The following is a 24,028-nucleotide window of genomic DNA, read 5'->3' on the forward strand; positions in this document are numbered from 1 at the left end:
TACATTGGAGAATAGACACATTTTGTATAGCGAAGAAAAATACTCCCTCCGTCTCATAATATAAGAACGTTTTTGACACACTGATCTCCACTGCCATATTCTTTCTTTTTTCAACTTGTCCATTGCCACTTTGTTTTTCTTATAATGCATGAAAGAAGTAGAGCGAGATATAACATATATTCGAAGATCAAAACGCTTGAGAGAGAAAAAGAAAAACAAATACTTCAATACATTGGGGGTGGCGCCAAACGCAACCTCAGCTCGAATGCTCGACCACTGCCCCGGCCCGGCCGGCCGCTACAAATACCCGTGACTGGGTGCTCGTCTAGCCATCGCCTCCACTTTGCTCTCTTCTCCATCCAGCAACTAGCAGCTCAAGTCGCCTAGCTCGATCGCCGACCGGCCGAAAATGGCGGCGACCGCGATCGTCCTTGTTAGCGCGCTGGTGCTGCTCTCGCCGGTGGCGGCCGAGCTGCAGCGGGTGCAGCACTCGCCCAAGGAGGACGGGTCACTCACCGTGCTCGCTGTCGGGGACTGGGGAAGGGGTGGACAGTACAACCAGACACTGGTTGCCGAGCAGGTACACTCGCAAACGGAGTTCTATGGATTCTTTTAGTGCTTACAGAATAGCCACGTCGTTAAGGAATGCCTATATAAACTAGATGACACCCCGCGCGTTGTTACAGAAATATATGCTTAAAAAATAGCAATATCATAAAATAGTATCTCTTCAAATATATGTTCAAATAACAAAACATTCTTGAGGAAACCTATGTTTAGGAAAAACTTGAAGCATATGCATTGATATTTCTTAAAATCATGTTTAGCAGTAAAACACTTTACCACATGACAATACAAAAAGTAAACTGCCATAGATAATTATATATCACAATCCGTTACATTTTGTATTAAATACATGGAGAAACAGTCATTCTTGGGGAAAAAAAGTGGTATCAACAAATGGACATACTGTACATAGATCAAAATGTGGCTCCACACAAAACAGAAACTACGATTAATTTAACACATCCTAGTAACAAAAAGAAGGGTTCGAATGTTAGAGCAATACAGTAGTCAACATGTATGGGAAAAGCACGATTTGTTTTTCGTATGAGCACACACACTAAAATCTTGGAAGGAAATTATTCTTGTCGTCATAGCATTACTCAATCCCACCCATGGGGCATGGCTCCCTGCTAACTTAACCAAATCAAATCAGCATACCTTAACCACTATCAAATCCAACTATAACAATATGACTGGAATCAAATTAGCTGGTGGGTTAAGCATAAATGAAAAGTCTGAAGGTAGAAGGATGAGTAGCAGAGGGGTTACCATCATTTGTTGAAATACCTGGCCGGTGTCTCTACCCAACTGTTTCTCTCCTAGTCCGAAAGTAAGCCAACATGGGACTGCTGTACACCTGATCAGACTGGAACCAACCTCCACCAGTTCCCAACCAACGTTGGAGTTGCTTCGTAGGAATAGAGAGAAGAGGACGAAAGCCGCCATCTGAACAATGCTACAGGGTGCCACACTGATTCCCACCGAACGGAACAGAGAGAGGGAAAATAGCACCACCGCCGCCATGTCGACGAGGCTACAGGGCACCAGAGTGGTCTGCACTTGGAACGGAACTACAACCGGCAGATGCGCCGAAGACCGGCGGTCGTGCCAGAGGACCAGACCACACGGCAAGGTCGCTTCTCTTTCTACTGTAGCCGGCCCACTGTATCGTTGCCCACGGAAGATTGGTCCTTTATTTATTAACAGAGAGAGAGACGGTTGGGCTTTTTAGTGAGACGATCGGGATTCTTTGCTCTGTTTGTGAATCACAAGACCATTGGGCTTCGGTGCGTCATTTAAGTATAGAAATAGAGGGACACCGCCGCCACATGTGTAAACGTTAACAGAAAGTGGTTAAAAGGTTGTCTAAAAAAACTGATTAAAAACAAGAATAATTGCTGATGTGGCAGGTTGATGAGGTGGATAGCTTACATGTCAAGAGAAATATGATAGTGGGGATCAACTATTTAGGTATTATAGATTTCATCAACTAAGAAGTGCTTCTTGTTTATGCTTTAAATACATAAACACCTACTCATTAGTGCTTAATTAACAATATGCTTTAGCATCACTACCATTTCATGTGTTTTTTTTGCGGGGAAACACTGAGAGCTTTATTTAATAAAAGCGTTCGCCGAACAGTCAGCCAACAGGCTGCTGGTCAGGAAGCTTGGAACACTGTCAATCCAGCTTTCGGTAACGTCAATCGTGCAAGCATGCTTAGCACAGATATGAGCGGGACCGTTGGCTGATCTTACAACATGATGAAAATGAAAAGAATTTAAACTACCAGCAAGCTCTCCAATTTCTACTAAGATAGGAGCCACAATCGATCGAGAATTGTGGCGAGTGTTTCAGAGGTTGACTACCTCCAGACAGTCCGTCTCCGACACGACGTTTGAAAAACCTCTCAGATTGGCGAAAATAACACCTTCTCGCATTGCCATCGCCTCCGCTATGAGAGGATCCGTAATCCCAGGGAGTGGTTTACTCCATGCCCCAAGAAAAGAATCAAGGGAGCGAGCAACACCCCCAGCTCCACCTTTACCATCTTCACATTTGATTCCAGCATCTGTATTGATCGTGACGAAGCCTGGATCAGGGGGTCGCCACCCATGACCCTGCATGAGTAGGGCATGTCGCCGAGGTATATCCAAGAGAGCTAGAGTCTCCCTGGTGCGGCGAACAGATGTCGCCGGATCAAGCTTGTCTTCCCTGTGCGTCAATCTGTTCCTAGAATGCCAGATCGATCACATGACAGAGATTAAAATAGCTCGGTCTCTGGAAGTAAATTGTTCACCACAGATAATATCCTTGGCCCAAGTTGTTGGTTGCAGTATTGGCATCTGGAAATCAAATAGTTGCTCTGCCTCCTCCCAGAAGCTCACTGCGTGTGCGTACCTCAAAAGTGCATGCTCCGGGTCCTCCTCACTGGCGATACACAACTTGCATAGGTTTTGCTGCCCTATGTGTCGATGTACCAGTGTACATTCGTCGAGTAAAATACCCCTTAAAACTCACCAGAAGAAAACTCTGACCTTGGGTAAAACATTGAGCTTCCATAGCGAATTCCACAGCCGTTGATTATCAATTATGGAACCGGTAGCCTGCCCTTCCTCTGGAGCTTGAAGTTCATTGCGAGTCACTAGAGCTCGGTACGCTGACTTGACTGTGTAGTTGCCAGAAGCCTCCTTTGCCCAAGCGAGAAAATCATCTCCACCTCCAGACTACAAAGGTATATTCAGAATAGCTTGTGCATTTGAGAGTAAAAACGTGTCCAAAATTAGTTCCCTCCTCCATGACCAAGTGCTTGTATCAATCAGATCACTAACAAGTGATACAGTGGTGTTTGTAGGACTGGCTAGGGGAACCATTGTAGCTATTGACGGAATCCACTTATCATTCCAAATCGATATGTTGGATCCATCGCCTACCCGCTTGATAAGCCCCGTAGTTAACGCTTCCCTTCCTGCCACAATAGCTCTCCAAGTCGCCGAGGATGTGCTTGGAGTTGTGTCTTGCATAAAATCTGTATCCGGAAAGTATTTACTCTTGAGCACTCTTGCACAAAGGGTATTGGGATTAGTAATGAGGCGCCATCCTTGCTTACCAAGTAGTGCCAGATTAAAGAGGTGAAGATCACGAAAACCCATACCCCCTTTGCATTTTGGTGTTGCTAGCTTCTGCCATGAAGTCCAATGTAAAGATCGCTTATCAATCGAGCTGCTCCACCAAAATTTAGCCATGCAAGATGTGAGGCTCTTGCATACCTTCTTGGTTAACAAAAAGACAGTCATGTTGTATGTGGGGATTGCTTGTATAATTGACTTCAGTAAAGTTTCTCGCCCTGCACAAGCAAAGAGTCTCTCTGACCATCCCTGCATTTTACTCCTAGATCTTTCCTTTATATGTTCGAAAGTGCCGCTGGTGATTTTGCCCACAGCAGTTGGAAGAACCAGATATCGCTCACTGAACGCCTCAACATGGATGTCCAAAGCATTCTTGATCGCTTGTCTGCATGAAGCCGGTGTATTTGGACCGAAGAAAATAGCACTTTTCTCTCTGTTTACATGCTGGCCTGAAGCAGAACCATATATTTGAAGTATGTTATTCAGCCTAGCCGCACTTAGATCTTCTGCTTTCATAAAAATGAGGCTGTCATCTGCGAAGAGCAGGTGATTGACCCATGGGGCTCTGAAATTGACTCTGATTCCTCTATCAATGGTGCCATAATATTTGAGTAAGCATGAAAAACCTTCTGCACATATGAGGAACAAAAACGGTGACATGGGGCATCCCTGTCTCAGTCCACGAGAGGGACTGAAAAAAGACAAGAGCTCCCCATTTACACGGACAGCAAAGTGAACCGAAGTTATGCACTTCATGATAAGTCTAACAAGATCAATGCCAAAACCAAACTTGAGTAAGATAGCTTCAAGAAAGCTCCATTCAACATGGTCATAGGCTTTCATCATGTCAAGTTTGATTGCGCAAGTATATTTTTTCCCTTCTTCCTTCTCCGCATAGCATGGACACTCTCAAACGTGACTAACACGTTATCAGTAATTAGGCGTTCGGGGATAAAAGCACTTTGTTCTTCACTAATTATCTCATCCAAAAAATCCCTGATTTTATTTGTAATGGCCTTGGCTGCCAATTTATACAAAACTGGGCAAAGGGAAATTGGCCGATACTGCGAGATGGACTGTGGGTTCCGTACCTTTGGTATAAGCGTGATGGAAGTGTCATTTAAACCCACTGGAAGCTCGTCTCCATTCAAAAAACCCAGAACAACATTTGTTACATCATCACGAAGTAACTCCCAATGCTTCTGAAAAAACCCCGCGGTGAAGCCGTCCACACCTGGCGCCTTAGATGACGCCATCTGGAAAAGGGCCTTGTGCACATCCTCTGGTTCAAATAATTTGTCCAGGGAATCGCTCATCGCCGGAGTAATGCACGCACGCACATACGATAACAACTCGCTAGTGTCTGATAGGCCCTGCGAGGTATATAACTGTTGATAGAAATCCATTATCTCCACTCTATCTTCCTCAGCATTAGCACACAATGAGCCATCGGTCCTTCTCAGGCCAGCTATCTTGTTAATCCTCTGTCGCTGCTTCGCTTGTGCTTGGAAGTAACCTGAGTTCCGATCACCGTCCCGTAGCCAAAGTACACGAGAACGTTGACGGAGCCATATCTCTTCTTGGCGAAGAGCTTCCCGGAGTTTGAGAACCGTGCTCTTCTCCTCTTCTGACGGACCACGCCCAACAGATTGTCGGCGAAGCTTATCTAGCTTTTGCTGCAGCTTTCGGACTGTCTTTGCTAGACATCCGAACTCTTTCCTACCCCAAGGTTCGAGCTGCCGTTTCATGGCACTCAAAGAGTCTACAACACCTTGTAAATCAGATATTCGTTGCTGACTAAGCCAACATGCGTTCACAACCTGCTCGTAATCCAAGTGTGTTTGCCAAACATTTTCATACCGAAAGGGTCTCACTCCCCTTCTTGATGTATCGCCTTGCTGCTCCCGGAACGCCAAGTATACAAAACAGTGGTCCGACTCCGCTGCGCTAATATGGCGAACATTTGTGTACCCGAATTGTTGCCTAAATTCCTCATTTGCAAAGGCCCGATCAATCCGTGCTTTGACATTTGCCACTCCATCTTGACGGTTGTCCCAAGTGAAAGGAACTCCTGTCCAGCCTAAGTCTTGGAGTGCACACTCATTGACCGCTTCACAAAACGCCCTCATCTGTCACTCTGGTCGCACAGACCGGCTAAAATGTTCATCGCCGTATAAAGTCTCGTTGAAGTCACCCATGCAAATCCATGCTGTATGGGGAAGTGCGTTTAGGGTTCACAGAAGACGCCAGCTGTGATGACGGTCCTGTGCCCTTGGTGCACCATAAAAGCCAGTGAATCTCCACTCGAAGGAGTTTTGATCCTTTTTCCGCACCACAACATCAATGTGGCCGGCACCATAATTCTTGAGCTCAACAGAAATGTCCTTGGACCAAAACAATCCAATGCCTCCACTGAGACCGACGCTATTAACTGCGAAACATCCATCAAAACCCAAAGTAAACTTTAGATTCTCCACCCTTGTTGCCCTAATCTTTGTTTCCGTAACAAAGAGGAGGGAGGGCCCTTCTTGCTTCACCACACTGCTAAGCTCTCGAACTGCCTCGGGGTTCCCATGCCCCCGGCAGTTCCAACTTATGATGCTCATTGGGACGGGCAGCGCTGCTCTGCAGCTGCTGCCGAATTTTTCGGTGTTGGTCGCTTCTTTTTTGGTTCTCTCTCCAAACCCTTTCGCTCCAATGTATCCTCATCGCTTCCCCTTCCCATCTCTCCAAACGGCCCATCATGATCTATATGTTCTCCATTGGTGATAAGCAGGGGTTGCTCAACGCGTTGATAGACCTGCTTTGGTGCCTCCTTCCTCTTTGCATAAGGTCGGTTTTTGACAGGAGAGTTCACCTCGGCAGCTTCTCTGACATTGCTTGAAGTCTTAGATTCTTTTGTGCTCGGGCCTGCTTGATCGTATTCTCGCCCGAGGTAGGTTTCCTCCTTTCTTCAGGTGCCCTCAACTTGGGTCCAAAAGGAAGATCTCCATTCTTGTCCCTAGGACCTGGGTTAGGGCAAAATAGATCATTGTGTCCTAGACGGCCACAAGAGAAACAGAAGTGCGGAATTTGTTCATATTGGATATCATACAATTCTTCCTTCTTCCTCTTGGCCGAATTGATCAAAATCCACCTCCGAAGAGGCTTATTAACATCAATGGAAACTCTAGCTCTCAAATATCCTCCAACATGATCGAACTGAACTGCTGAAGCATTCTTATCAATCTGTTTTGCTATCAAACTGCCCCAAGCATCATCTCTCAGGTTGTACGGCAGGTTTGGGACCCGAACCCACACATGGAGCCGGTCAAAATTCACCTCATCAGGCCTCATATGATCCTTGAAGTCAGCCAGTATGACTGCATGTTTGCTCACATGCCATGGCGAGCCCACCCAGATCCTATCTCGACCCCGCTGGTTCTCGAACTCTGCCACAAACATGTTTTCTCCCGTGGATTTGAATTGCAAACCCCTAGGGTTTCCCCACGCAGGCCGAAGCGCGCTGGTGATGGTTTGGATGTGAAGTAGATGTCGGTGTAGAACCTTGCCTGCCAGAGGCGTAGCCTCTTCGTCCGTAATGCCAAGTTTCCCGAGTGCTTCCTCCAGTCGCGCCCGGGCTGCCCGGGGAGAGTCAGCCGCCGCCCCTCCACTTGCGCTTTGGGCCGGTGACGCCATCGCCGGCGGAGATCAGCGCTGCCCGCCAATCAGATCAGGCGGCCGCCGTCAAGGTCCTCCCCGAAACCCTAATCGCCAGAGGGTTTTTAGGTCTCGAGAGGAAAAACGTGTATTCTCGGCCAATACGCCCTACGTTACTAAAATCTACTCCCTCCGTTCCTAAATATAAGTCTTTATAGAGATTTCACTATGGACCATATACGGATGTATGTAGATGCATTTTAGAGTGTAGATTCATCCATTTTGCTTCGTATGTAGTCCATAATGAAATCTCTTCAAAGACTTATATTTAGAAACGGAGGGAGTATCTCTCTATCGATACTGCCATTTCACGTGTAGCTAATTGCCAACAGATAAGAGCGGGCCCTTTTGCCAGACAAGTAGTTGGTACAAACTGGTATAAGTAGCCGAAAGCAGAGAGGTCATTTAATTAGTTGTACTAGTACATCTTATCGTCAAGAAAACTCCAGGTCATTGGCCAAAGTGTATACGTGTTGACAGATGGGAGTGGTCGGCGAGAAGCTAGCCGCCGACTTTGTCATCTCCACCGGCGACAACTTCTACAACGACGGCCTCCCCGGCGACAATGACACGGCCTTCTTCATGGCGTCCTTCACCGACATCTACACCGCCTCCAGCATTCAGAAGCCTTGGTACATCGGTATGCATCCATAACTGCCGCGACTATACCTTCTCCTCTCGATCACACATACTTCACAAATAATGCAACTGCGTCACGGGTGTGGCATGCAGTCCTCGGCAACCACGACTACACGGGCGACGCGCTGGCGCGGCAGAGCCCGGCCATTCGCGAGGTGGACAGCCGGTGGACCTCCGTCAACAAGTCCTTCATCGTGGAGGCAGACATCGTTGACTTGTTCCTGGTGGACACGTCGCCCTTCGTCCTCAAGTACTGGAACGAGAGCAAGTTCGACTGGAGGAACGTGGCTCCCCGCGACACCTACATCGCCACCCTCCTCCAGGACCTGGACGACGCCCTGGCGGCGTCCAACGCGACGTGGAAGGTCGTCGGCCACCACCCCGTCAGCAGCGGCTGCGAGCACGGCAACACCACCGAGCTCCGCGAGCACCTCCTCCCACTCCTCAAGGTACGTACGACATGTTGCGCATGCATGCGTGCAGGCCCATGGGGTTGACATGTACCTCAACGGTCACGACCACTGCCTGCAGCGCATCAGCAGCGTCGACAGCCCGGTGGAGTTCGTGACGAGCGGCGGCGGGTCCAAGGCTTGGGCGGGCAAGTTCAAGGCAACGACCGACAAGATGGAGTTCCTGTACGACGGGCAGGGCTTCCTGTCCATGGAGCTCACCGCGGCCGAGGCGCGCCTGGCCTTTTACGACGTCTCCGGCGCCGTCCTGCACAGCTGGGGGCTCGCCAAGTCGGCGCCCGCCAGCATCTCGAACGTGAGCTAGCTGATCAACTTCATCTGTCCATGGCCGACGGCGCCGGCCGTTGTTAACCTGTTTAAACAGATCGGATGCAAATGCTTTCTGTTAAGTAGTGTCTTCTGCATGTCGCCCCATGCATGTACCTCCGTAACAAAATGTTATGCGAAATAAATCAACAAACGTTGTTGTTCACGCATGTTTCTATATACAACGACCCCCACAAATAGTAAAATACTAGAATGATTTTGGGATTCGGCGTATCCAGTTTCAAAAACTTAAACTGCAGGAAAAAAATAAATAAAATCGTGAATGAAACATACTTGGCGAAGGCCCAATTAACCTGAGTAGGGCGGATGTGTTAGGCACCCCATGCTTTTGTCTCAAAAAAAAAAGGCACCCCATGCTTGGGGCTTTTATTTTCTTGTCCTCTGTAACTCTGAAAGACCTTTTCCCTCTCCTAATTAATGAAAAGGGGCAAATCTTTTGCCCCACGTTTCCAAAAAAAAAAACCTCGGCTTATTATAAGCCAAGTGTTGTACTCAGTTCACGGGTACTCAGCTTAAATATAAGTCGAGTTCGGCTCTCAGCAAAATGAAGCTACATGCCGGCCGGCCGATGCAAACGGATTACACTTGGGATTGTGAAGGGTACAAGGCAATACTCCACCACTTTAAAATGGCAAAATGATGGTAATTAATAGAGAGATCACGAAATTGGGGCATCGAAAAAGCGATGAAAACTAGCTTAGATGAGAAAGAGAGGAAAATAGGATAGAATGCAATAAGTTAATATAAATGCAATAAGTTAATGTAAATGCAGTGCAAAACATTTAAAATTATTTTTTGCACTAAAAAATAGGTTTGGAAAAAATAGGCCACGTGTAAGGGGAGTTTCTTTCATCGGGTACTCGGCTTATATTTCTCATAATCTAAAATAAATAAAAGAATTCCCTAGGGTAAGCCGAAAGCCGTCGGGCAACCGCTCGGCTTATAGCCTGCTCCGTCACGGAGCGGTCTACCATCTCTGTGATTGCCACATGGCATGTAACATTGTCGAGCCCTAACTGTAAGCCGAGAACTTTTTTCTATATGTCGATCTTTATCTGTCGGCCTTATGTTGGCGGCATGGCAACGTGTGATTTTCCTGTAGTGTTAACAAAAAATGTATGTTTAATCATTAAAGAATCCGTAGAAAGACCGAGCTGATTCCATGTTCTACCTATTGTTTTATCTTCTCTTGAAGGGATTACCACATTTAATTTTTAATATTACCCATCTAATCAGGGACCTCAATACATAACTAACATTCCACTTTTGGGGAACCCCTCACTCTCATTACATGCTTGCATGCATGTAAAAAAGGCAAAAAGTGATGATGACAGTTTTGATTCTGTTCAAATTTGAAAGTTTAAAATGTTTTGTGGTTTAGATCGTTGACCCGATTCAAGATCCATCTTCAACATTAAATCCGTCACGGCGATGTTCAAAACTAGATTCTATGTTGGTACATTTTCATGACTTTTTTAGGGGGAGGGGGGTTAAAACTTACCATGTTGTTGTATGTAAATTACCAACATGCTTAGCAGAAGTTATCGGGCATTTAAAATTAGAAATTTTCCAACATGTTAATGGGTTTTAGGCCCAAAGTTATCACCCGGTGCTAAAAGACATTATGGTGTTTACTGCGACCTAACTCACTCGACAATATTAACACAGGCAGTTGGTAACTATAGTTGTCTCATGTTGGTAGTTATCACACCAACAGTCGAGTAACCATATAGTTGACGTGTTGCTTTTGGCATGGGCAGCTGGTGACTATATTTGTCTAGTTGATAATTATAGCACGAACAACCTGATAACAACATAAATATTATGTTGGTAACTTTTGTGTGGGTAGCATGGTAACTTTAGCATGTGTGGGTCCATATAGCCGGAGTAGCTTGATAACGTATGAGAAGCCTGTTAGCTTTAGCGCATGAGCATCTTGGTAACTCTAGCATGAGTGACCTGATAAGTTTACATGAGCATCCTGGTAACTATATCATTAGGAATCTGATAACTACATAATTTCTACTTTGGTAACTAAATAGCCATATTGGTAACCGTAGCACATGTAGCCGAGTAACTACATAACCACTATGTTGGTAACTCTAGTATGGGGAGTCTAGTAACTTTCGCATGGGCAATCTAATAACTTTAGCATGACCAGTCTGGTAACTATAACACCCTAGTACATAATTTGGCTTTGTAGGAGGTTTTTGTACACGGACTAGCAATGATTACAAAGGCATGATGTTGTCCGTCACACAGAACAACTGGATAATCAATTTCGCCCTCAACGAGCATGGCGGTCCCAAGATGGCGACCACCTTCAGCATCGGCATGCTGGGCTCCACCTGCATCAACGCCACCAATGTGCCCGCGATGATGTCCAAGGTCGACGAGCAGCAGCACGAACAAGTTCCGCATAAGCATTTTTATTCTTTCTTCTTACCAATGATCCACTGCCTTGTGACGCGTTGTGCATCGAGCCAGAGTGATGACTCTTTCTTGGCTTGGTGGCATGCAGTGACAAGGCAGATCATCTGCACGGAGTACATGTACCCGATCCAGGTGCACTGGCACGTGAAGCAGAGCTACACTCAAGGATGAAGGTGACAGTCGAGAACTACGATGCGGTCACCAGATGGAATCTGGTGGTGCAACACCCCAACCTCCTAGGCTCACACAGGTGTTCAGTTTCAACTACCAACCCCTCATCCAGTACGACACCATCAGTAAGCACACTAATGGCGGAGCTTCACTAGAGCCTAGGGGGCCCATCCTAGAGAAATTATGTGAAATATCATTATTATCACCACCAGTAAGCACACCAGTGGCTGAGCTTCACTAGAGCCTAGGGGGGCTATGGCCCCCTACCCTAGAGAAATTATGTGAAATATCATTAGTTATTAAACTAACATTTTAACAATTATCACGATTTAAGCATAATTTTTCCTTTTGGCCCCCCCTTAACCGACTAACTCTGCTTTGCCCTCTCAACAATCTCTGTCAAGCTCCCAACTACTTGCAGAGGCCATGGATCTCCGGAAGGTGGACTCTTCTTCGTACTCCGCGATCATCGAGGATACAAAGCTTCAACTGAAATTGTGGTTCTCACACCAGGAAATAATGTATTGTAAACGAGATACAAACTTTGTAGCTGACGAGCTTGCTAAGCTTGGTCGTTTATGTGATGTAAACCACTCTATGCAGTGGGAGTCGAATGTTCCAGCCAACGTGGCTGATCGTGTTCTGGGCGATTTGCCCCGACACCAGTAATACAAAAGCTATGCTTGCCCTCAAAAAAATAATCTCTGTCAAACTCTGCCACTGAAGCACACAATCTTCGACAGGGTTAACTAGCAGTAGAATACTATGAAGTAAGAGTGGGTAAGAATTGTGTGGTTTGTTGATGACTCAGGGATGTTCTGGGGATCAAGAACTACAACGAGATACTACTAGGGGATGGGAACGTGCAGATGGAGATGATACTGGAGAAAGACCCGGGCGATTTCACCTTCTTGGGTTTTTTTTAGAAATATTTCACCTTCTTGGGTGGCTGGACGTTCCCGAGGAGGGTCTACTTCGACAGACACAAGTGCGTCATGCCACTGCCAAATCAGCCCTTCGCGGCCCAACGCATCCTGGGGCGTGTTTGTCTCGGCCTTGCAAGTCTGGCTGGTCATCGGCTCTCGCCTGATATCGCTACTAACCAGCTAACACGATCATCTATACTGACGACGCGATCTACGCTTTTGGCAAACAAGACCGTAGGGGCAGAGCATGTTGTAGCGTTGGATTGCTGAAAATACGACAAAGCTTGTCTAGCCTCCTTATCCAAGCATGGCAAGTACTCCTGGATGTAATAATCATGTTAAATTTACTAACTTTTTTTCACGAACTCAATTTTACATACATATCTAAGCACATCTATTTCTATTTTCAATGTAATAATCCATATTGAGTTTTTGTTGTTGCACAAATATTGAATAACCGTGTGATCCACATTCTTCTAAGGGTACCAGAGAGTACATGTGCTGTAAGTTTCACTTTCTGTAACTAACATAATATCCTAAGTTTCAATGTCCGTAACTAATGTACTTGCACCAAAGTTTCTAATTTTTAATTTTCGGTACTTACAATCACATCTAGGTTCGTAAACTACATATGTACATCAGTATTTGTGTTGTAAGGTCCGAGCCCAATTTTTTCCTTACTAACAAGATTCGATAAGCCAAAGATCCGAGTTTCTGAAACAGGAGAAACTAGTAGTAGAAGCACCTAAAAGAAAAAAAAGATTGAATACCAGCAACCATATTCATAACTTGTGCGAAGACGAAACCCGCAGAACATCAAAGATACAACATCGACTAACATGTTTAAGATAAGCTTCTGGAATACGTCTAGCGTCTGCTCCGGGCCCGGATGGCCTCTCGGTCAAGTTCTTCCAGACCTTCTGGAATGTCATCAAGCCGGAGGTGATGGTGCTTTTTCACGAATTCTGCGTCGGCGCGATTTATCTGGCTCAACTACGGGATCATCACTCTTATCCCTAAGGTAGCTGGGGCCTCGGACATTCGCCAGTTCCGCCCTATAACGGTGATCAATGTGATCTTTCGTATCCTGGCAAAGGTGTATGCCAATAGGGTGACCCAGTTAGTAGACCACATCACCCATCTGAACCAATCGGCCTTTGTCCAAGGTCGATACATTCTAGATGAGGTGTTCGTTCTTCATGAAGTCCTTCACGAGGTTCGCGCTAGACATCAGAAGGCGGTCTTCTTGAAGATTGACTTTCATAAGGCGTATGACACTGTCCCACTGGTCCTTCCTTCGGGAGGTCCTCCTTCGTAAGGGATTCAAAATATATGGGTCACTCGCGTGATTTAGATGGTGTCCTAGGGACGTACCATGGTGAAAATTAACAGTGAGATCGGCCCCTTCTTCCCCACCCTATGTGGGGTGAGACAGGGCGATCCCTTCTCCCCATTCCTATTTAGCATGGTTGTTGATGCTCTTTCCGCCATCCTCGACAAGGCTAAGGCAGCGGGACACATCCACGGCCTTCTGCCTCACCTAGTTGGAGGGGGAGGGGTTTCCCTCATGCAATACGCTGATGACACCATTATCATGGTGTCCGGCTCCGCGGAGGACATCGCAAACTTGAAATTCATCATGTTGTGTTTCCAACACATGTCGGGTCTCTCGATCCACTTTGACAAGAGTGCAGTGATGGTGATGGGATACTTGCCTACCGAGGCCCAAGATATTGCCTATCGACTCAATTGCCAATTGGGTACCTTCCCCACGTCCTATTTGGGGATCCCCATCAGTGACTCGCGCCTCTCTGTCGCCAACCTTCGCTCGCTGGTGAGCAAGCTGCAAAGGCACGTCGAACCCTAGCAGGACCGGTGGCTGTCTAAGGCGGCGAGAATGATGCTCATTAACTCCTCCCTCTCTAGCCTGCTCCTGTTCATCATGAGCTTCTACAGCCTCCGCAAGACCCTCGATCATGAGATTGCCAAATATAAGGTGAGGTTCTACTGGGCTGGGGAAGGAGATAAGCAGAAAAATCATATGGTGAGTTGGCCCGACATTTGCAAGCCTAGAGACCAGGGCGGACTTGGGATCATGTTGTCCAAACGCATGAGCATCGCCCTCCTGACATGGTGGCTATGGCAGATTGGAAATGGGGAGGGCGGCCTATGGCTCGACTTCATCCAGAACAAATATCTCTGTGTACAGCCGCCTACCTTTTGTCAGCGGTCTGGTGGCTCACAGTTATGGCAGTCCATCATTCAGCTACTCCTAGTCCTTCACATCGGGACCTCCATTACGATGGGGTCGGGTTCCTCGACCCTATTCTGGTTCAACAGGTGGACTAGAGATCACCCCTTCGCCGCCCGGTTCCTAGGGTTATTCTCCATAGCGGTGGTTCCTAACGTGTCCGTCCAGACGACACTTATTGACTTAGGACGTCTTGCGTTTAGAAGGCCGTTTGGTCCAACAGAGTTAGCCAAGTGGCAGGACCTCCTGGATTGCATCGCTCCCCACCCCCCGGAGGTGGATCAACCCTCCGACCATATCTCTTGGCGCTTAGATCCCTCTAGACGGTTCTCCACGAAGTCTGTTTATCAGGCCATTGCACCCTCACCAGCCCCCCGCGGTCTTTACCCAGGTTTGGGAGAATAGATTCCCCCTATAAATTTGGATATTCCTGTGCCAGTGGATCTGGGGTCGTATTCCCTCTGGCGTGGAGGTGCTCAAGCGCAATGGCCCTGGAGACTGCATATGCCCCCTATGTGGGATAGTTGAGGACTCGAATCACATCTTCTTCTTGTGTATGCCGACTAAATTCCTGTGGAGCTGCTTCCACGATGCCGTGGGTGGGCATTGGTGCAACACCAACTTCCCCGAACTCCTTGAGGAAATCGAGGCAGCTCCCCACCACGCTCGCCACATTAGGTGGCTGGCATTGGGATCCTCGTGTGGACGCTCTAGGCCGTCTGCAGTCATCTAGTCATCCAGCATGTTCCCCTTAGCTGTGCCACTAGCGCGATTTTCAAATTATGTGGTTACTTGTAGCTTTGAAGGCCGCTTAGCCCCCCCCCCCCAAGACCGAGACGCCATCAACATCATCATTGCAGATCTCTATGTGATGTCTCTTCACTTGGCGCCGCCGCTTCCTCCACCACCCCGAGAGCCAGATTAGCCATTCGAAGCTTTGGCTACCGCACTTGTTTCTTCTTCTTTAGGGCTTGTTGAGTTGTTGTGCCCTCAGTAGAACCCTCTTGTACTATGTGTTTGTGTATCTGTACTATGGTTGCGTGTGTGTGCGTGTGCGGTTTGAGCATCGGTTGGACCTTGTGGCTGTGGTGGTTTCGTTTATCTATAAAGCGGGGTGAAAGCCTTTTTCGGTAATATGTCTCCTACTATTGTTCTGTTGTTGTCGTCTCTGAGTGACTCGCAACAGAATAGCTTGGATCCTTCTCATCTAGAACACTACTAAGAAGAGAAGGAGATGGTACTTCAAGAGTTCTAAGAAGAGAAGCAATTGGTACTTCAAGAGTTCTAAGAAGAGATGAAGCGGGTACATCAAGAATAGATGAAGAGAAGAACACACTGAACGGTTTTAACACAAGGCTACCATTTTACTAGACACTTGTTACGTACATTCGGAAACGGTCATACAGAAACAGGTATACTACTTTTACTTTCAATTTACGATGCGAATACAAATATGTGCGTACTAGTAATATAGAAGGGCAAATACACAAAAATACACAGACAAAATTAAAAATCATAGCGCAGACCGACGATCCACAATCTGTGTGCCCCCGCACCCGCGTGCCACAAATCCCATCCCATACAATGAGACTTTCCTTTATGGGTCTGTCTAGGACATATCTAGATATGACATAGTTAGGTACGTAAGCTGATGTCCACTCTGTGTGTGGTCTTTTTTTTGTCCTAGTTTTTTTGTTTTTTGTTGCTGCATTATACATTTATGGGGGCTTAGATGTGACATCCTTAAAAACATCTAGATGTGAATTAGGCAAACTAGCCAATATCTCCGTTTCCAGCACATCATCCTAGAAAAACAAGTGCTGACATGAACTGAATATGATGCCCCCATCATGATCTCTAAGAACTATACCTGCTTCGGCTGAAACAAATACTCCATCCGTTCACAAATACTGTAGAAGTTGTTCTTGTCGATGGAGGGGGTAGGATTTAACAAAGACACGCTGGAAGAATATGTTGCTCGTTTTGCCAGGAGAATCGTGCGCCCTACCGACTTTATGAGCACCACACATCACACACACAACACGCATATGTTGATGATATGCTTATTGCTGCAAAGAGTATGTTAGAGATTAATGAACTAAAGAAGCAACTGAGGAATGAATTTGAGATGAAGGATTTGGGTGCAGCAAAGAAAATTCTTGGCATGGAAATATCCAAAGATAGACCGTCTGGAAAAGTATATCTAAGTCAGAAGGGATATACTGATAAAATTCTTCGTCGTTTTAATATGCATAATGCCAAGCCGGTGAGTACACCGTTAGCTGCACTAAGTCAGATGCAGATATTGAGTACATGTCTAGAGTTCCCTAGTCAAGTGCAGTTGGTTCACTTATGTATGCCATGGTTTGTTCTCGTCCCGATTTATCATATGCATTGAGTGTTGTCAGTAGATACATGGCTAATCCTGGAAAAGAGCATTGGAAAGCAGTTTAGTGGATTTTCAGATACCTACAAGGTACTTCTAATGCTTATTTACAGTTTAGGAAAACTGGAGATGGACTTGTTGGTTTTGTTGATTCTGATTTTGCTGGTGATTTGGATAAGATAAGATCACTCACAGGTTATGTATTCACCATCGGTGGTTGTGCTGTGAGTTGGAGAGCAACTTCGCAGTCAATTATGGCTTGTTCCACTACTGATGCCGAGTATATGGCTATTTCTGAGGCATGCAAAGAAGCTATCTGGCTGAAAGGTTTGTACACTGAGCTTTGTGGAGATTCATCTTGCCCTACCATATTTAGTGACAGTCAAAGTGCTATATATCTTACCAAGAATCCAATGTACCATGAGAGAACAAAGCACATTGATGTCAGATATCACTATATTCGAGATGTTGTTGCTAAAGGTGATTTGAAGGTATGCAAGATAAGTACTCATGATAATCCTGCTGATATGATGACAAAGCCAGTTCCGACCAATAAGTTTGAGCTTTGCTCAGGCTTAGTTGGTATTTCTGATTAGTCCTATGGACTTTGACGCATAAGGTGTTTATGCTGTTTTGGATGGTGTTATTTAATTTCTTCGACTACTTGAGGAAATTTGGATCAAGGTGGAGATTGTTAAATTGTGATCCAAATTATACCATATTGGACTAGACGTAGTGCATACGGTGTGGGCCTTTTGCATTGGTACCGACGCAAAGGCCCACACTGTATGTACTACGTCTAGTCCAATATGGTATAATTTGGATCACAGTTTAACAACCCTAAATGCTCTGAATGGTGCGGTGGATATTGCAGTGTGTTTCTCCGTGAAGTATACGATGGCCAACTAGTTGTGAGGCTCAAGAAAGGCAACAATCTTCCTGCAATGGATCCATGGGTATGGCGATGAATATGCTAGAGAGTAGTCACTATTTGTTTTTTCAGTAATATATGCTCCATGTGTTATTTGTTCTTGGCGCTTCAGTTATTTTGTTGCGGAGAATAATGAATAATTGATGGGTATGGTAAAAAATATACCGTCAGTTGCTGAATGTAGTCATCCAAGATATTCGGGACAATCTATAGATAGTATTCTCAGTTTTAATGAAGAGACACAAGAAGTTTGAGAGCTCTCACATTTACTGAATGAAGCAGTAGTTTACACATTTTAACTACCATTACATAAATATCTTTTCTTCCACTTCATCAAAACTTCCTTCTCCTTCCATTGCAGGGTACAAGTGATCCTTATGTAGTTCTACAGCTTAATGGTCAAACCGCAAAGAGCCAGATTAAATGGGCGTGATTAACTCTTTCCTTTTTCTTGGATAGAAATTTCCTCTTTTCTTTTTAAGTTGGAACTTTCCTCTTTATATTATGAAAATAATGTATGCGATATATATCACGCCTAATGGAGTTGGTTTCTAGATAAAATATTTGTTGCACTTGAGATCACTATTTTTTCCATCGTCGCTGGAGTTTATGATTCCATCAGTTGATTAATGTAGGACAAAGGAGCCAACCTGGAATCAAGATTTCACATTTAACATTAGGACATCTCTGGAAAATCTACTCCAGGTATGAAGAAGTAATGTGAGCTCATGGTGATATTGGACTCACTTTAAGTTGTGTACTAGACAATATTTTTGTTGTTGTATTAGTTCTGCATCTTGGAAGTCAGCAAATATTGTTCAGGTCTACGATAATCTCGAATCTGGTTCTTTAGAGTGAACCAGTGAGGTTTCATGGTTGCTAAGTTTAATAACAAACTAAAATACACATCTCAGCTCTCTGTTGTGATGTTAACTCAGAATCAGTGGTATCAGATGACTGGACTACATGGTGCAAATTCAAAATTTCTTTTATTTAATCAACAAGTAGATGAGCTATACATTACATTTTAGCAAGTGACATAGTCATATCAACCAATTGTATGCATCTTGTAAGTTTCCTTCTAATCACCTACTTCATTATATTCTGGTATCACCATAGATAATATTTGTGCATTTCTTTTTTTGCATATGGTGCCATTTTCAATAGGTTGAGGCTTGGGATGCAAACCTTGTCACCCCACACAAATGAATGGGAAATGTTGGGTTGTACCTTGAAACACTCTGTGATGGTAACTCTTTGTATTGACCCAAAAAATGACAGGTTGTTCTTTGATACTTCTTTTCATGATTATAAGGTATTTCAATATGGGGCCATGGATGTTATTTTACTCATTCTGAGTGGAACTTGTGTCGTGTGTACAGACCCCAATCCAAAATCCATACAGGAATTGAGCCGACCAATTTGTGATCTATGAAGAAATTTGAGACGTACACAGTTTCCATCTGTTGTGTGTGTGTGTGCTTATGGAGTATTGACTTGTAATCGGATAGAAAAATGCTACATTTTAGAACCAGACCAACTTGGGAACATATTTTAATAAACTTGTCTCAGTTGAAAAATCAGAGTAACTTACTAATTCCACCCATTTGAAAACGTCCAAGATTCAATCTACCAACCGTGTGAGAACTCCTTGTATCAGATACAATTGCTCTGTTATTGGAACTGTGGTGACAACTGCACATGTTGCTCAATTACATCCGGTGTTATTGATCTATACCACTGTATGGCTGTATGCAACTCCTAGAGGAACCATGTCACTCTAAATACTTTATCAGTTATAGCAGTTTGACCAAATGAAAATATGTATAGCTCTAGGATGGTAACTTCTTGCCGTGCTAGTTCATTTTTCATAGTGCAAGTGCATGTGATAACATTGCTTTTAGTGCAATCAGACGTTATGTTCTCCAATATTATTTGATAGGATTATATGAATTCATTTGGAGACTTTTGGGACAACCTTGTTCTTTTTAGGAAATAAACATGACATCACTGTTCATTTTTCAATTTTGGGACTATTGGTTTGCATAAGATGGATACTAGAGATCCTAAATTAGATGAATGTCTATTTGAGCTTCGTGATCGTATGTGTGCTAAAAGAGATGTTAAAACAATTGGCAATATTATCATGGGAGCTATTAGAGTTCACAAACTTGAGCATTGTCATGATCGTAACTCTAATGAATCACTTGACCTAGGTGATGATCATATGCATGATGGTGATGATGATATTGAGCATGGTAATCTTGATGAAGATGAAGGATTTGACATCGAACATGAGAAGATTATGAGGAATCTTAGTCTTATGGCAAATCTTCAAGACCATATGGCCGGAGGAAAGGAATAGATTCTTGATAGCGGATGTACTGATCACATGACCGGAGATAAAGACATGTTCCGTGAGCTTGCTAAGAATGATGGTCCACACAAATATGTGACTTTTGGAGACAACTCCAAGGGTAAGGTACTTGGCCTAAGTAAGGTGGCCATATCCAATGATAGATCCATTCAAAATTTCATGCTTGTCGAATCTCTTGGCTACAATCTTCTTTCTATATCCAGACTAGCTGATTTTGGCTTTAATGTGCTATTTACCAAAGTAGATTGCCAATTATTTCATCGAGATAATCATAATATGGTCTTTACCGGTGTCCGTAGAGGTGATCTATACATCATTGATTTCATTAAAAGTGCCCAACCTCATACTTCTTTAATTGCAAAATCTTCCAAGGGTTAGTTATGACATAGAAGATTAGGACATGTTGTCATGCGAAATCTTGATAAACTTATTAAAGGTGAACATATGTTTGGTGTTAAAGATGTTATATTTCACAAGGATAGACTTTGTAGTGCTTGCCAAGCAGGAAAACAAGTTGGAGGGAGCCATCTTGTGATGAACATCATGACCACGAGAAGACTACTTGAGCTACCCCATATGGATCTTTTCGGTCCCAATGCTTACAAGAGCCTTGGTGGTAACTCATTTGGTTTGGTCATTGTTGATGATTTTTCCATATTTACGCGGGTGTTTTTTGATGACAAGGCTCGGGTACAAAAGATCTTCAAGAACTTTACTAGGAAGGACCTAAACCAATTTGAAGTGAAGATCAAGAAGGTTCGAAGCGATAACGAAACAAAGTTCAAGAACGCAAATGTGGATACCTTTCTTGACGAAGAAGGCATCTCACATGAGTTCTTGGCTACGTATGCACCTCAACAAAATGGAGTTGTTGAGAAGAAGAATCATACCCTCATCGAGATGGCGAGAACTATGCTAGATGAATACAAGAGGCCAAAACAATTTTGGGCGGAAGCAGTTGAGACAACTTGTCATGCTACAAATCGACTCTATCTTCACAAGCTTCTAGGCAAGGCGACATACGATCTACTCGCCAGTAACAAACCCCAAGTTGGATACTTTCGATTACTTGGCTCAAAGTGCTACATTCTTGATAAGAATCATCATTCAAAATTTTCTCCTAAATCCCATGATGGTTGCCTACTCAGTTATGGCTCAAACTCTCACACTTACCGTGTCTACAACAATTTCACCTGAAATGTTGAAGAGACGGTAGATGTGAAGTTTGATGAATCTAACGGCTCGCAAGTATAGCAATTTCTACTTGATGTAGGCGACAAGGATCCCTCAGAAGCAATACAAGATTTATCTATTGGCAAAATTTGTCCAATGGAGGTGAAGGAGAACACTTTGTCCATTCAAGTGGAAGCCTCAACTTCACATCAAGGTGAACCACAAGTTGATCAAAAGACATCCACAAGTGGAACACGCCAAGACGAAGGAAATGAGGAAGTTCAACAAGAAGATCCACCTCAACCTCCTTCTCCACCTCCACAAGTAAAGAACGACGCCATCAACAATGAAGAAGAAGAAGAAGATGATGATGTTCCAACACCACCCAAGCAAAATCTCATACGTGTTAGAGCAAGATTCTCAGAGAATCATCCCATTGAGCAAATTCTAGACGACATCAACTCCATGAGGATCGCTCACTCTAAAACTCGTTTGGCCAAAAAATTTGAACATTACTCATTCATCTCTAGGATCGAACCTATGAAGGTAGAAGAGGCTTGGAAGATCTGGATTGGATAAATGCTATGCACGAAGAGTTACACAACTTCTAGAGAAACCAAGTGTGGACATTGGTTGAGAAGCCCAATGATGATCAAAACATTATCAGAACAAAATGGGTGTTTGGGAACAAGCAAGATGAGGATGGACAAGTAGTGTGCAACAAGTCTCGTCTCGCTGCTCAAGGCTACACGCAAGTCGAAGGTATGGACTATGGTGAGACTTATGCCCCCGTTGCTAGACTTGAGTCCATTCACATTTTACTTGCTTATGCCAATCACCATGATATCACCTTGTACCAAATGGATATTAAAAGTGCTTTTCTATATGGTGAAATTGAGGAGGAAGTTTATGTTAAACAACCTCCCGGCTTTGTTAATCCCAAGAAACCAAACCATGTCTACAAACTTCACAATGCTCTTTATGGTCTCAAGAAAGCCCCTAGAGCTTGGTATAAATGCTTGACTAAATTTCTTATTGATAAAGGCTTTGAAATTGGGAAAATTGATTCAACTCTCTTCACTAAAAGAGATAGCTGAGAACTATTTGTTTGCCAAATATATGTTGATGATATTATCTTTGGTTTCACTAACTCCCATTTTAGTGAAAGTTTGGAAGGTTGATGTCGGAGAAGTTTGAGATGTCTATGACGAGTGAACTTCAATTTTTTTCCTTGGCTTGCAAATCAAGCAAACTAAGGAAGGTACCTTGTCCTCAGCGTCGGTGTTGCCGAACAACACCTAGCCTGCCTCGTTGTCGTGCACCTTGTCGACGGCCGCCACCTCCGCCACTCGCTGGTGGTACCGCCAGTGGGAGAGGCAGATCTCACGGGCGGAATGGTAGGACTCGAGAAGCGCCTCCTACTCTGCCAGGTCCATGTCCGGCGCGAATGCGGCGAGCTGCTCCTCTACCTGCATATGCTCATGTTGGAAGTTGTGGTTGTAGTTGGCGCCGGCTTGCGCCTCCCGGAACAGCTTCTCCCACACCCTGTCCATATAATAGGCACGGGTCTCGCTGATGGTCATGGTGCGATGCACCAGCGAGGGTGGAGTGGAGGAATAGGGTGCCGCGGAGCAAGAGGATGGTGGCGGTGGCTCCAACGTATCTATAATTTTTGATTGTTCCATGCTATTATATTACCCGTTTTGGATGTTTATGAGCTTTACTTTACACTTTTATATCATTTTTGGGACTAACCTACTAACCGGAGGCCCAACCCATATTGCTGTTTTTTTGCCTATTTCAGTGTTTCGAAGAAAAGGAATATCAAACAGAGTCCAAACAGAATGAAACCTTCGGGAGCGATCTTTTTGGAACAAACGTGATCCAGAGGACTTGGAGTGCAAGTCAAGAAGCAATCGAGGAGGCCACGAGGGTGGAGGGCACGCCCCCCCTGCTGGGCACGCCCCCTGTCTTGTGGGCCCCTCGAGCGTCCACCGACCTACTTATTCCTCCTATATATACCCACGTACCCCGAGAACATCAAAAGAGACCACGAAAAAATATTTCCACTGCCATAACCTTCTGTATCCGCGAGATCCCATCTTGGAGCCTTCGCCGGCGCTCCGCCAGAGGGGGAATCGACCATGGAGGCCCTCTACATCAACACCATAGCCTCTCCGATGAGTTGTGAGTAGTTTTCCACAGACCTTCGGGTCCATAGTTATTAGCTAGATGGCTTCTTCTCTCTCTTTGAATCTCAATACCATGTCCTCCTTGATATTCTTGGACATCTATTCGATGTAACTCTTTTTGCGGTGTGTTTGTCAAGATCCGATGAATTGTGGGTTTATGATCAAGTTTATCTATGAGAAATATTTGAATCTCCTCTGAATTCTTTTATGTGTGATTAAATTATCTTTGCAAGTCTCTTCGAATTATCAGTTTGGTTTGGCCTACTAGATTGGTCTTTCTTGCAATGGGAGAAGTGCTTAGCTTTGGGTTCAATCTTGCGGTGTCCTTTCCCAGTGATAGCAGGGGCAGCAAGGCACG

The 24,028-nt window shown here is 44.7% G+C and overlaps 1 pseudogene; it reads left to right on the plus strand.

Annotated features, from left to right (window-relative positions):
- The first annotated feature begins 409 nt into the window (after nt 1-409).
- Nucleotides 410-8,875, plus strand: LOC119368016 (annotated as a pseudogene).
- The last annotated feature ends 15,153 nt before the right edge of the window (nt 8,876-24,028 follow it).

The sequence above is a fragment of the Triticum dicoccoides genome, chromosome 2B, assembly GCF_002162155.2.
Source record: "Triticum dicoccoides isolate Atlit2015 ecotype Zavitan chromosome 2B, WEW_v2.0, whole genome shotgun sequence".
NCBI classification, from domain to species: domain Eukaryota; kingdom Viridiplantae; phylum Streptophyta; class Magnoliopsida; order Poales; family Poaceae; genus Triticum; species Triticum dicoccoides.